Below are 14,953 nucleotides of genomic sequence, written 5' to 3' on the forward strand. Positions count from 1 at the left end.
ATGTGTTTGAGATCTATCCAGGTTAATATATGTGGCTTTAGTTCATTCATTTTAAAGGTTAAGTAGTATTCTATTATTACACTACAATTTTTTAAATCGAGATATAATTGACATATTAGTTTCAGGTGTATAGCATGTTGATATTTGTAAATACTGTGAAATGATCACCACAATAAGTCTAATTAATTTCTGCCACCACAGTTATAAAAATTTTTTCTGTGATGAGAACTTTTAAGATCTATTCTCTTAGCAATTTTCAAATATGTAGTTCAGCATTATTAACTATAGTCACCATGCTGTCTGTCCATTACATACCCAGGACTTATTTATCTTATAACCAAAAGTTTGTACCTTTTGACTCTCTTCTCTCATTTTGCCAATCTTCCACTCCTTGCCTCTGGCAACCACTAATCTGTTCATTATATCCATGAGCTTTTTTTTTAAAAAAATTAATTTTTAAAGATTCCACGTATAAATGAGATTGTATGTCATTTTTCTTTCTCTGTCTGACTCATTTCACTTAACGTAATGCCCTTGAGGTACACTCTTGTTGTCACAAAGGGCAAGATTTCATTCTTTTTATGGCTGAATAATATTCCATTGTATGTATACACCACATTTTCTATATTCATCCATGCATCAATGAATATTTGCATATCTTGGCTGCTATAAATAATATTTCAAAGGACATGGGGTACATGTCATTTTCTGTCAGTGTTTTTGTTTTCTTCAGATAAATATCCAGACCTGGAATTGCGGGATCATACGGTAGTTCTATTTTTACCCATTTCTATATCAATGAACATTTAGGTTAGTTTTCTCCTTCTTTCCCTTTTTAGTTTTAAAAATAGTACTGCAGGTGAGAAATTGTGCCATGGACTTAAACAGATGATGTTACGTTCAAGATTTGATGAACTCTATTGATTTCTTCTAATAGACTTTGTATAAATGAAGTTCTAGACTTTACTGAAAGCTGTAAAAATTAATGGTTTAGATATATTTATAACAAACCAATTTAAACATCTTCTATAAGAAGAAAAATTAAGACCCCTTATTTGAAAACAAAGGTGAAGCCTCACTTTTTAATTTGCTTTCTCATTAGTTTCTTTCAAAGTCAAGTCTTAAAACTGTGATTGATTTTTTTTCTCATAATGAATACTTTCAGGATATTGTATAAGCCTATAGTAAGCAGCAAGGGAAAGAAAGACATTTTTAACTTAAAGAGCTTTTTATGATCAATATAAGCTTCCCAGTTGAATATTGTTCCCTTCTTCCATTAAGTCAAAATACAAATCAACACAGGTATTAGGTTTCTAAAATTTTAAATGTAATATGACTTGCAAAAAGTATTTTATATAAGATTGTGTATGTATTATGTACATGTGTCAGGTTCAAGTTAATGGCTTCAATTTATATGTTAAAGAAAAGCGAATAACACAAAAGTGAATGTCCTTAGTTATAACCATAATGAGAGGAGTATTAGCATTGGTCTTCAGTGTCATTTGTCAGTTTGTACTTGTCCCTTTATGTTCTCTGTCTTGTACTAACCAATGACCCAAATCACTGATTTGCTCTTAAAAAAAAAAAAAAAGAAAGAAAAAGAAAAAGGAGAAAGCTTGACATCTTTTGTTGATCAAATCACATGCGTAGAAACATGTAAAGAAACTAAGCGGAATATTAATTATACAGTAAGAAATGATCAGATTAACCTCTTAATTGGTCCTTATGCCATGTGAATTTCTAAATACATTAGCAATCAATTAACGAATTAATCATGAATGGTGATTATAACCATCGAGTGTTTTTTTCCAGCATTAATTGAAAATCGTTGTGTGAAACTTGTCTATCCAGAGAAGTAACATTGTATAAATCTTAACAAATAATTTAGTTAGAGTATTTTTAGATCTTAAATTATATGCCAAGTATTTAAAGTGAATTTAAGATTAAAAGTAAGGTATATTATCTAACGAATAATGATAATTTCTTAATTTGAAAATTTTTTTATTTTTTGAATTAGAATACCTTGGTATTTTTATTTCTATTATTTTGTTTATATCTTCTTCCACCACATGAGTTGTTTGGCAATTAGAAAATACAACTGTCTTTTGAATTCTTTTAAGAATTTAGTTTAAAAATTGATTAATGTGATATATTATTTTTACTAAAAAATAAGTTGGCCTATCATATCTCTTATGTTCATTAGGATGTAGTTCATAATCTGAAAGTCAAAAGAATTTCTGAAATAATTATAACACAGTTATTCCTGTAATAACAGTAAATATCAAAAAATATTCTTGGATACTTTACTTGTATATCTTTAATGCCCTGAAAACTTGAAGGATGACCTAAACTGGCATATTTTGGAATAGTCAAAGAAAAAAATAATTACTTTAATACCAGCCTTTTTGATTTCATAACAATTTTGGTGAGGAATAAAGGTACATAATTTAAGTACTGAAAAACTCTGAAAATGTCTCTCTATAAAATACAAAATACACAATACTTCAATAGAGTCAGGTGTGGGAAATCAATGTTTAACATTGGATATTTTGTGTTTATATTATAATACTGAAATTGCAACTATAGTATTTCAATATTTGCCAATATACTTTTTAAAAAGTAAATCCTCAATTACTAAACTTTAAAAAAGTTAGGAAGTAAAGATTTTCTCAAACAAAAATTGAGGAAATTTGTTGTAAGTAGACCTGACTTACAAGAAATGTTAAAAGAAGTTCTTCAGAATCAAGGGATAAGGTATAAGTCAGAAATTCAAATCTCCATAGGGAAAGGAAGATTGTTAGAGAAGAAAAAAATGAAAGTAAAATAAATCTTTTCTTTTCTTTTTCTTAATTGATCTAAGAGATAACCATTCAAAATAAAAATTGTAACACTTTATTCAGTGATCATAGCTTATAGTAAGTGATTTGAATGATGCAATGTTATAACGGACAGAAGGAAGGAATTAGAAAAACTCTGTTACAAGGTACTTGTATTACCAATGAAGCAGTTTAGGGTTAGTGAAAGTGGATTTGAATCAGTTGCAAATGTACCTGGTAAACTCTAGGGCAACCACTTAATAAGGTTAAAAAAAAAATACAATTATATACTAAGATGAAAGAGAAAAGTTAATTATATAAGATGCTCAATTAAAACCAGAGAAGGCAGAAAAAGAGGGAAAGAGCAAAAAAAAAAAAAAAAAACAAGAGGAATGAAGTGAAACGGTAATGAATATGATAGATATTAATCTGTATCGATAATCACTTTAAATACCAATGGTCTACATACACTAATTAAAAGACAGAGAAGAAATTAATGGTTTAAAAAAAGACCCCTTTCAGATCATTCATTATTAGTGTATAGAAACAACCAATTTTTGTATGTTGATTTTTGTATCCTGAAACTGCTGAATTCATTTATTAGATCTAATAGTTTGGTGTGTGTGTGTGTGCGTGCATGCATATATGTGTGTGTAATCTTTAGGGTTTTCTACATATGAGATAATATCATCTGTAAACAGAAATAATTTTAGTTCAGCATCAAAAAGAATGAATTACTTAGGAATAAACTTACCCAAGGAGGCAAAATAATTATACACTGAAAACTAGAAACTATTATTCAAAGAAATTAAAGAAGGTGTGAATAAATGGAAAGACTTCCAACATTCATGGACTGGAGGACTTAATATTGTTAAAATTACCATACTACTTAAAGTGATTCAACACAATCCTTATGAAAATCCAAATGGCATTTTTTTTTTTACAGAAATAGAAAAAATAATCTTAAAATTCACATGGAGCCACAAAGGACCCCAAGTAACCAAAACAAACTTGACTGACTTTAAACTTATTACAAAGCATCAGTAATCAAAACAGTATGCTATACAAATAGATGTAAAGGCCAATGGAACAGAATATAGAGCCCAGAAATAAATTTCTGCATATATGATTAAATAAATTTTAACAAGGATGTCAATATTATACAATGGGGAAAAGGTAGTCTCTTTAACAAATGTTGCTTGTAAAATAAATATCTACTTGCAAAAGAATGATTTTAGACACTTCCACCATATACAAAAATCAATTCAAAATGATTTAAGACTTAAATACAAAACCCAAACAATAAAACTCCTGGAAGAGAACATAGTGGGGAAACTTCACAACATTAATCTTGGCAATGATTTCTTGGATATGACACCAAAAGCAAAAACAGAAAAGTACATATTACTAAAAAGCTTCTATACAGCAAGGAAAATAATTAACAGTAGAAAGGCAACCTACCGAAAGTGAAAATATATTTGCAAACCGTATATGTGATAAGCAGTTAATATCCAAAATATATAAGGAACTCCTACAACTCAAGCGTGCAAAAAAAACCATAAAAAACAAACAAAACTATTATCTGCCTAAAAAATGGACTAAAGACTTAAACACACATTTCTCTAAAAAAAAAAAAAAAAAAGGCATACAAATGACCCTGAACAGACATATGAAAAGAGGCTCAACATCATTAATTATAAGGGAAATGCCAATCAAAACGACAATGAGATATCATTTCATACTTGTTGGAATGGTTGTTATTTACACACACACACACACACACACACACACACACACACACCAGGATATAGAAAAGTTGGTGAGGATGTGAAAATGTTCGAACCATTTTGCACCATTTGTGGGAATGTAAAATGGTGTAGCAACTATAAAAGACAGTATAGAGATTTCTCCCCAAATTAAAAATTCAACTAACATATGATCCAGTAATCCCATCTATCTCTCTAAAAGAATTGAAATCATGACTTTGAAGTGGTATTTGTACTTCTATGTTCGTTTTAGCATTATTCAAAATAGCCAAGAAGTGGAAACAAACTAAATATTCATTAATGGATGAATGGCTAATGGAAATGTGAGATACACATACAATGGAATATTATTCAGTCATAAAAAAGAACCCCTGTCACATACTACAACATAGATGAACCTTGAGGACATTATGCTAAGTAAAATAAGCCAGTCACAGAAAGACAAGTATTACATGAATTATCTAAAATAGCCAACTCATAGAAGAAAGTAGAATAGTGGCGGCAAGTGACTGGGAGGAGGAGAAAATAGGGAAATGTCTGTTGCATGAATACAGAGTTTCAGTCAAAAGATGAAAAAGTTCTAGAGATCTCTGTACTATATTGTGCTTATTATTAATAATACTTTATATGCAGAAACCTTGGGAAGTAGGTTGATCTCATGTTATTTGTTTTTCATCACATACACACAAAAAACCCAACTGTATGTTGCCTCCAAGAGATCCATTTAAAATATGAAGACATAGATTGAAATTAAAGGAACGGAGAGAGGTATACCATGCTAACATTAATCAAAAGAAAGTTGCATAGGTATGTTAATCACAGGCAAAGAATGAGCAAATCAGATATAACAATGTATAAAAATAGTCATATACCATGACCAAGCTGAATTTATCCCAAGTATGCAGGGCTGACACAATATTTGAAAATCAATGTAACACTTTACATTAACAGACTAAAGAAAAAAATATATATGAGTATATCAAATAGATGCCACAAAAGCATTTGATAAATTCCGACTGTATTAGGTAGGGTTTTCCTCAGAGACAGAACTAATAGTACATTTATGTTTCCATATATTTATCCACATTATAAGAAATTGGCTCACATGAGTATAGAGGCTGACAAGTCCCAAAATCTGCAGTCAGAATATAACTATACCAAGAGAGCTGCTGCTGATGTAGTTCCAGCCTGAGATCCAGGAAAAACTGATGTGTCAGCTTGAGTCCAAAGGCAGGAAAAAATTGATGTTCCAGCTGAAGGCAGTCAGGGAGGAGGAATTCCTTCTTATTTGGGAGTAAGTCAGTCTTTCATCCTATTCGGGCCTTCAACTGAATGGATGAAATCTACTCATGCTAGGGAAGGCAATCTGCCCTACTCAGTCTATTGATTTAAATTTTAAACTCATCCAAAAATAGCTTTACAGAAACACAAAGGATAATGTTTGACCAAATATTTGGGCACCCCATGGCATAGTCAAGTTGATGCATAAAATTAATAATCATGCCAACAATGTTGAGAAAAACCTTCAGCAAATGAGAAAAATATAGGGGAATTTTCTTACTTTGAAATTTTTTAAAAAATCTATAGCTAATGTCATACTTAATGATGAAAATTTAAATATTTTTCCAATAAGGTCAGAAACAAGGCAAGGATGTCCTCTTTCCCACTGCTATTCAACATCATTCTAGAAGTCCAGCTAATGCAATTAAGACAAACAGTGGAAATTAAAAGTGTATATATATAGGTTGAAAATAAGAAATAAAAATACTTTTGTTGACGAACGGCAAAACTGCATATGTAGAAAATTTTAAAGAATCTAGAAAAAGATCCTCCTGGAACTAATAAGCAATTACAGCAAGTTTTCAGGGTACCGGGTTAATATACAAATTTAAATTACTTTCCTACATACCAGAAATGAATAATCGAAACCTGAAAATAAAAATAATACTATTTACACTCCATAAAAATGAAGTATTTAGAAATTGATGTAATAAAATAAGTATGAGATCTATTGAGGAAAACTGAAAAACTCTGATGAAAGAAATAAAAGATCTAAATAAGTGGAGAAGTTCTCCATGGTCACAAATAGGAAGACAATATGATCAGGATATTACTTATTTAAATTAATGCAATTCCAATTAAAATCCAGAAAGTTATTTTGTAAATACCAACAAACTGATTCCAAAGTTTATATTGAGAGGCAAAAGACCCATAATAGCAAAACACTACCGAAGAAGAAAAATGTCAGACACTACTTGACTTCATTACTTACTATAATGCTCTAGTAATCAAGACCGTGTTGTGTTGGCAAAAAAAAAATAGAACATATAGAAATTCTAGAAATAGACGCACACCAATATAGTCAACTGATCTTTGATGAAGGGAAAAAAACAATTCGATGGAAAAAGAGTAGTCTTTTAATAAATGGTTCTGGAACTACTGGATATTTAAATGCGAAAAAAAAATGAATCTAGACACAGACCTTACACATTTCACAAAAAGTAACTCAAAATAAATTATAGCTCTAATGTAAAATTCAAAACTATAAAACTCCTAGGAGATAATATGGAAGAAAATGTAGGTGACTTTGGATTTGAGAATGAGTTTTTACTATAACAGAAAAGCACAATACATGAAAGAAAAAATTAAGTTGCATTTCATTAAAATTTAAAAACTGCTTGGTGATAGATACTTTTAAGAGAATATAAAATCAAACCACCAATTTGGAGAAAATATTTTAAAAAAAGAAAACTATCACAAAATATACTTGTATCCGAAATATGCAAAGAATTCATAAAACTCAACATTACAACCCAATTCTAAACAGAAACTTCACCAAAGAAGATACACAGATGGCAAAAAAGCATATGAAAATATTATTTGTCCTTAAGGAATTACATGTTTAAACACCAATAAGATACCACTATAAGCCTATTACAAAGGTGAAAACACAGAATAAAACAGAAAAACCTTGACAAGACCAAATTCTGGAATTCTTGCTAGGATATGGGAGTATGAAATGATAAACCACTTCAGAAGACAGTTTGGTAGTTTCTTATAAAGCTAAAGATGCTCTTACCATATGTGATCTAGCAGTCATGCTCATATAAAAATGAATTGGAAAATTATGCCCACACAAAAGTCTGCCCATGCATGTTTATAGTAGTTTTATTCATAATTGCCAAAAACTGGAAGCAACTGAAATGTCTTTCAAAAGGTGGATGTATAAACAAATCGTTATACATGGATACAATGGAATATTATTCAGTGACAAAAAGAAATGAGTTATCAATCCATAAAAAGACACATAGGAAATTTAAATGCATATTACTTAGTGAAAAAAGCCAGTCTGCATCCCCCATGATTCTAATTATATCATGTTAGGGAAAAAGTAAAACTATAGAGATAGTAAAAAGATCAATGGTTATGATGTTTTTTGGGGGGGATGAAGGAGAGGATTTTTAAGGTAGTAAAATTATTCTGTATGACACTATAAAGGTGAGTACCTGATATTGTGCATTTATCAAAACCTATAGAAAGTGTACAACACAAAGAGTCAACCTTTCTGTTAATGGATTTCAGTTAATGTATTAACATTTGTTCCATAATTATTACAAATGTATCGCCCAATGCGAGATATTAAGATGTTAATAATAGGGGGAAATGTGAGTAAGGAAGAGAAGGAGTATATGGAAATGCTCTGGAGTATCTGCCCAATTTTCTGTAAATTGAGAACTGCTCTAAGAAAATAACGCCAATAAAAATTCAAATTAAGGCATTCTTTATTGTATAAATGTTAAATTTTATAAATATGGTAATTTATTATGGCTATGTAGAACATTCCTCTTTTTCCATAACACCTATTTTCTAAACACATGCTGGCATGTTTAAAAAATAGGTATTATGATGCCTGTAATTAACTCTGAAAAGATTCAAGTAAACAAAAATATGGGGTTAATGAGAGAGAGAGAGAGAGAGACAGAGAGAGAGACAGGAGAGAGTGAGAGAGAGATAGTTGGGGCCAGGAAGAGAACAAAAACACGAATATCGTAAAATATGAGAATCTAGGCAAAGGTTCTAAGGGAGTATTGTGAACAATTCTTCTTAAGACTGATATTTTTTGAGGAAAAAAAAGATGAAAGGAAACTATGAGAAAAATAAAATAGAATTAAATTGCTAGGTTAACAATTTACATTCTATTCCTGGAATGTAACTTTCAACTTTCAGGAAATCATTTAACCTTTCTGTACTTCGAGTCCTTTAGCTCTAAAATGGAGGCCAACAATTCTTATTTTTTTTCTTCAAGTTGTAGAGAAACTCTAATTAATGAATTAGTGAGTGGAGAACTGTTTGTGAAGCATTTTTAGTGTTCTATCTTACATTTTTTAAGTCGTCTCTCTCTTTAGCATTTAGTCTCTGTATCACTTAATCGACATTCTATATACACACTAAGATTACTCTATTTGTAAACTTTTAACTTAATGAAGATTTACAAGTATTATTAATCCAACGTATTAATATTTCAAATAAGGAAGAGGGGGGTGTGGTTAGAGGATCAGCATCAGTGTTTGATGTCACTTTTACCCTGTTAGTCCATAAAAGGTTAGGTGTTAGAACACTTAAAGTTTGTTAAAGTAAAATACAAAATGGAGACCAAACTTGAAAATTCCCTGAGCAGACAAAACCATTTAAGCCAATTAAGCAAGACTAAATTTAGCTTCTTTCATGAACATACACAAAATTTAGGTTATTTCTTGTAAATACCTCTGATAATCATAAAACAAACTTAAGTCAGCCTCCTAAAATGGTACAAGATAATCACTTTTAACCAACTCCCTGCTATCTGGAAACTCTCATTGTAAAAGATAAATAACTTCCTCATTTTTACTTTGGAAACCATCTCTAATATCAGGACTGAATTTCACGTCGGTTTTGGGTTAGAAAGCTCCTAACAGATTATTGTGAACTGTTCTTAGGTGCACAATAAACTCTTACTAAATACCGCTTTACTGATCTGATTTTAATTTATACTGTTTGGGGATTTTTGACAAGGTTAAGCACGAAGAAAGGGCTGCTGCTGAAACCCTTATTACAAACCAGAGATGGTGATCAGGTGCTAAGGCCCTTTTGACCAATGCTAGATTGATGTAACGGCGAGATGATAAGTGTGTACACTGTAGTTGCTGAAGAATATATTTTTTAAATCTGTTCTTCAGCAACCATTTATTGAGCACCTACCATGGGCTAGGTTCTGTTCTAGGCATTTGAGATACAGAGAGGAAGGAGAGAGAAGAGGCTCTATCTCATGAAAGTTATGTTCTGGTTGGAGGCAGCTGATAATAAGCCAATAAATAATAATAAAAATCAGATAACCCTAAGCACTATTCAGAAAAATAAAACTGAGTAATGTGAAAGAAAGTGACCAGCAGAGACTTCAGGTTTGATGGTCTAGGAAGGTCACCCTGAGTAAAGAACAGTTAACATATCTGAATGCTAAGAAGAGGGCAAAAATGCTAGTGGAGTTGAGGAGAGGGCCAGAATCCACATAGAAGGACTAAGTAGTATAAGAAAACTCTTTGATAGGAAAGATCTTGGTATATTTATGGGGCCAGAGCAGAGTGGGCAAAGGAGAAGGAGGCATAGGGTATATCTGAGAGACAGGAGGATGGAGATCATGCAGGGAATGGAATTTGTAAGCCAGGATAAGGAGATTAAATTTTATTTTAAGTTTGATTATAAGCTGTTGCAGTTTTTTTTTTCTCCAAGAGTAATATGATCTGATTTTATTTTCCGTGAAATTATTCTGGATTCCTTGAAGAAAATGTATTGTAGATGTGACAGCAGAAGCAGGGAGATTGGTGAAAAAGTCATTGCTGTTATTGTAGTGAACAGGTTGGTGGATAGTGGCTAAGAATGGCAATTGTAGAGGAGACGGAGAGAAGTACATGGAATTCAGGATGCGTTTTGGGAAGTAGAGTTGATAAGATGCACATGTTGATGGAAAGAGACTAATAAAAATAATGATAATGATAATAATCTTTTAGAATTTTATTTAATCCTCATAACCACACTCTAAAGTAGATATTGTTATGAACCCTAATTTACAAATAAAGAAATGGAGGCACAGAGAGGTAAAGTATCTAAGTTTTAACTGTTAAGTAAAACTAAGTTAATGTTTTGATTGTGTGGAGTGGTGCTATTTGCTGAAATGGGGAAAACTAATGGAAGACCAGGTTTGGGCAAGAAAATGTGGCTCTTTTGGCCATGTTAAATTTGATGCATTTATTAGCTATCCAAGTGGACATATCAAGTAGATAGTTGAATGTTTAGGTGTGATGTTCTGGGGAGAAGTATTTGTAAGTCATAGGATTGGGTGATATCAGTTAGGAAGAGTATATATGGAGAGATAAGGAGGTTTCAGAAGAGATTCTTGGAGATGCTAGCACTTAGGAGTGGAAGAGAAAAGGAGCCTACATGAGTCTTTAAATAAAGATCAACCAACTGGAGAAAGAGAGAGAAAGCCTTTCATACCTGCTAGCAGGAGTGAGAGTCTGAAAGTGCAACCCATGGTTAGCAGGTGTTATACAGGCACATAGGTTGCTAGAGTAATGAAGAAACCAACCAGTAGTTCTTAGAATTAGATGACCTAAGGGTAAACGAGTCTGGAAAAGTATATTTAGAAGTTGAAGTTTGGCAAGGAACCAGAGAATTTTTGGACAATCTGGACAAATACATGCCAAATACATGGTTTCAGGGTTAGCAAGAGAAGCTTACAAGATCTTGCAAAAGTGTTTCAAGAGAGATGGTAAGCCCCGCCCAGGGGTGGAAGGAGGAAAAGGAGAACCTGATATCACAGAGGACATAAGAGAAAAGTTTTTGAGAAGGAGGAAATTGTCAGTGTGTTGAATTTGCAGAGAAAAAGTATAAGACAAGAACAGAGAAGTAAGTAACACTTGGAGTCGTCAATGTGGAAATCACTGGGGATCTCAGACTAGCTCAGCTGAGTGGCAGGAAAGAAAGCTTGATGGTGGTGTGCTAAAGGAGTGGGAACTGAAAAGTGGAGACAGCATTGTGTATATGCGCTTGTATTCATAGGTAACCTTATAACATACAAACTATTGCTTACTATAAATATGATCCTAAACCTTGCAATTTTCACTTAATAAAATTTGTCTCAGCAAATTTAAGAACTATGGTGTTTCAAAAAAGGACTGTATGTAATGCCTCTACAATGAACACTGATGTTGTTTCTATCTGTTTAATATTATAAACAATGTTTCAGGAAGGGTGTTTGTACTTGCATTTTTTAATTCTTGTGTGAGTGTATCTTTAGGATAAATTCATAAAAGTAGAACAATTGGGTCAAAGGGTATGTTTATGTAAATACTGATGAATACGCAAATTTTATACAAAGAGTATCTACTACTTATTTACCAGGGCACCTAGTTCTCCAAAGCTTGTTAACTCAGAGATTGTTTGCCAATTGGATAAATGAGAAATTATTGAATTTGATTTCAATTTTATTATTTATTACTTTAATTACATAATTTTTAAGCAGAAAAGTGATGTAGTGCATATTTTTATAAAAGCCATTTATATTTTTTCCCTCTGAATTCATGACCTTCATCCAGTTTTTTTTTTTTCTATTGGTTAGTTGGTTCTTATTGATTTGGATGTACCATAATATATTAATGAAAGTATACTTTTATTGATTATTTATGTTGCTAATATTCTTATCACACTTTTTCTGGCCCTTAGACTTTGATTATAGTAATTTTTTTTTTTTAAACGGAGTCAGAATTATCAGTCTTTTTTTTTTTTTCAGGGCTTCACGGCTTTGTGTCATGCTTAGAAAAACCATCCCTACTGTAATAATATAATTTCTCTGTAATAACATAATATAATTTCTCTATATTTTCTTAGAATTCTTTCATTTTTGGCTCTTGTAATTTCTCCGACTTTATCTGTTATTCTCCCTCTCTTTAAGTCTCCTACAGTCATGCTGCTGTCATGTCAGACACACTCCTGACTCAGAGTCTTTGCTCCTGCTTTTTTTCTCCACCTGCAAAACATTTCCCCACCATATCTACACATTTCTCTCCCTAACCTTCTTTGGTCTTTGTCAGAAATTACCTTCTCAAGAAGGATTTCTCTGACCACCCTATGTCAAGCTGTGATTCCTGCCCTTCCTGCTTTATTTTTCTTTATAACATAAATTCTCATTTAGCATATTGCATGCTCTGATTTTCATTTATTTTCTCTCTCTCTGCTTTCCAATACAATGAAAGTTCTACAAAGGCAGACTATTTTTTAAAATTTGTTTTGTTTGCTGTGATTTTGACAATGACTAGCACATACTAGATATTCAATAAATACCTGTTGACTGTCAGCAGATGCATAATAATAATAATAATAATAATTTACATTTTAGGAAGTATAGAAAATAAAGCAATCTGAAACATTAAGGTAAGTAGGTCAAATATTCAAAAAGATAATGAAATAATTAGATTTTTTAAGGTAAAAATGGGATATTTTATACATAAGGATATAACTTACATGAGTTGTAGTACCAATAGAATTCCTAAAAGTGAAAATATAATCTTTGAAATTATTATGACGACACCTAATTGATATGGTATTTGTCAAGTACTGGCAACATTTGAAGCATTTAAAAAACGTTTTTATAAACTAATTTAATCTGAGGAAGGTGCGATGAGAAAGTTGAGGCACAGAGGTAAAAGACCTTGCCAGAAGTTAGTTACCAACTAAGTGGTGAAGACAGGATTTGGACCCAGATGAGCTGCATCCCCAACCATTCCCGTTGTTCTCTAGCTACTTTAATTTCCCAAGTGTACTTTGTTTTCTCTGACCATGCCCCTGAACTTTGTAAAGCAAATGGTGTTTATAAGATCTGTCAGTGTCTGCCTGCCAGGTCCTATGGACTATCATTGATGTGGTTTGAAAACTTTAAGAACAGATTGGAATTTGACCTGAGCAATCCCAAGGACTATTTAGAGACAACCTATAAAACACTGTTAATTTCTGAAAACTGCATTCTCCCCAAGACAAACAACACAGAACAGCACCTAAGAGTGAAATTGTTTGGAAATCTCAGTTGAAATCTGATTCAGTTCTGATCTGAGCCAGTTTTGGGATGTGATGGGTTGAGACTGCCCCCATGTGGGTATAAGGCAAAATGACAGAAGCAAACCAGCTTTGGGAGAACTCTGCTAACTGGTGTTTCCTTCTAACCACTTTGTCCCAGGACCTATGGCCACTCATGAGGTTCTGCCATGCTAGTATTTTTCTAGAGAGTATCCATTGTTTAAACTAATCACAGGATAAAAATTCTATAGCAAGTATGGCATTCTTAGCTCTGTCTAACATGAGACCAGCTAACCTTTTCATCTTATGTTCCAATAAGGGTATTTCTCTATTCTCTGCACATGCCAGGCACACTCCTCATTCTGGGCTTCCACAGGTATCATCTTGTGGCCTGGAATGCCCTTTTCCCCCCTTTCTACCAGAAGAAATGCTCATAATCTTTGAAAACCCAGCTAAAAATTTTTGTGACCCTGTCCTTGCTTTCAAGAGCCCGAGTTATATTGGAATGAAGTGTTTCTTTTGACCTCACATGCCCCACTCTTGGACCGTGCAACCCACTAGCAAGCTGGTACCTTTTACTTTAAAATATTCTTAAATGCATTTTTATCCCAAGACTTTTAAACAATAGAAAACAACTAGTTTAGGCACCTGTATTTTCCATGATGACTACTGAAACATCTTAAACGATTTCCCTCCTTTCATTCTTTTTCCCCTTCAATCATTCTCTAGTTGCCAGAGTGATGTGTTCAAAAATAGACATTAACGAGCCACTCTGTTAAGTGAAATTCTTTGATGGCTTTCCTTTGTTTGTAGAGTGGGCTTCAAATATTTTGATTTCGCACATTGATTAGCAAATACTTTTCAGCATGTACCCACAACATAGATTTATTTAGATATTTATAAATCATACATGTATTACAGAAAAGCATCTGAACATTCTGAAATGGCATTTTTTCCTCCCAGCTAAAATAAGTTTATTTAAGAATGAGTCAACACACACAAAAAATATAGAATTAGTAGTAGTACTTGCTCACAGCTAAGCCACTCAGGGCCTAGCGCATCTGGACCTGGGCAGGTGTGGCCTTCCCTGGTGGCTAGGGCCTCTAGGGGTGAAGCCTCACTCCGATGCCTTGCCTGCTTGCAGGGACCTGCCAGGGCCCCCACGAGTCTGCCCTCCAGCTCCCTGGGACTAGCAGGTCACGCGCTCAAACGCTTCACTGAGGGTGGGGCCTGGCTGGGGTGCGCAGAGTCTCGGTGGGCTGGACC

The sequence above is a fragment of the Rousettus aegyptiacus genome, unplaced genomic scaffold (genome assembly GCF_014176215.1).
Source record: "Rousettus aegyptiacus isolate mRouAeg1 unplaced genomic scaffold, mRouAeg1.p scaffold_m13_p_1, whole genome shotgun sequence".
NCBI classification, from domain to species: Eukaryota; Metazoa; Chordata; class Mammalia; order Chiroptera; family Pteropodidae; genus Rousettus; species Rousettus aegyptiacus.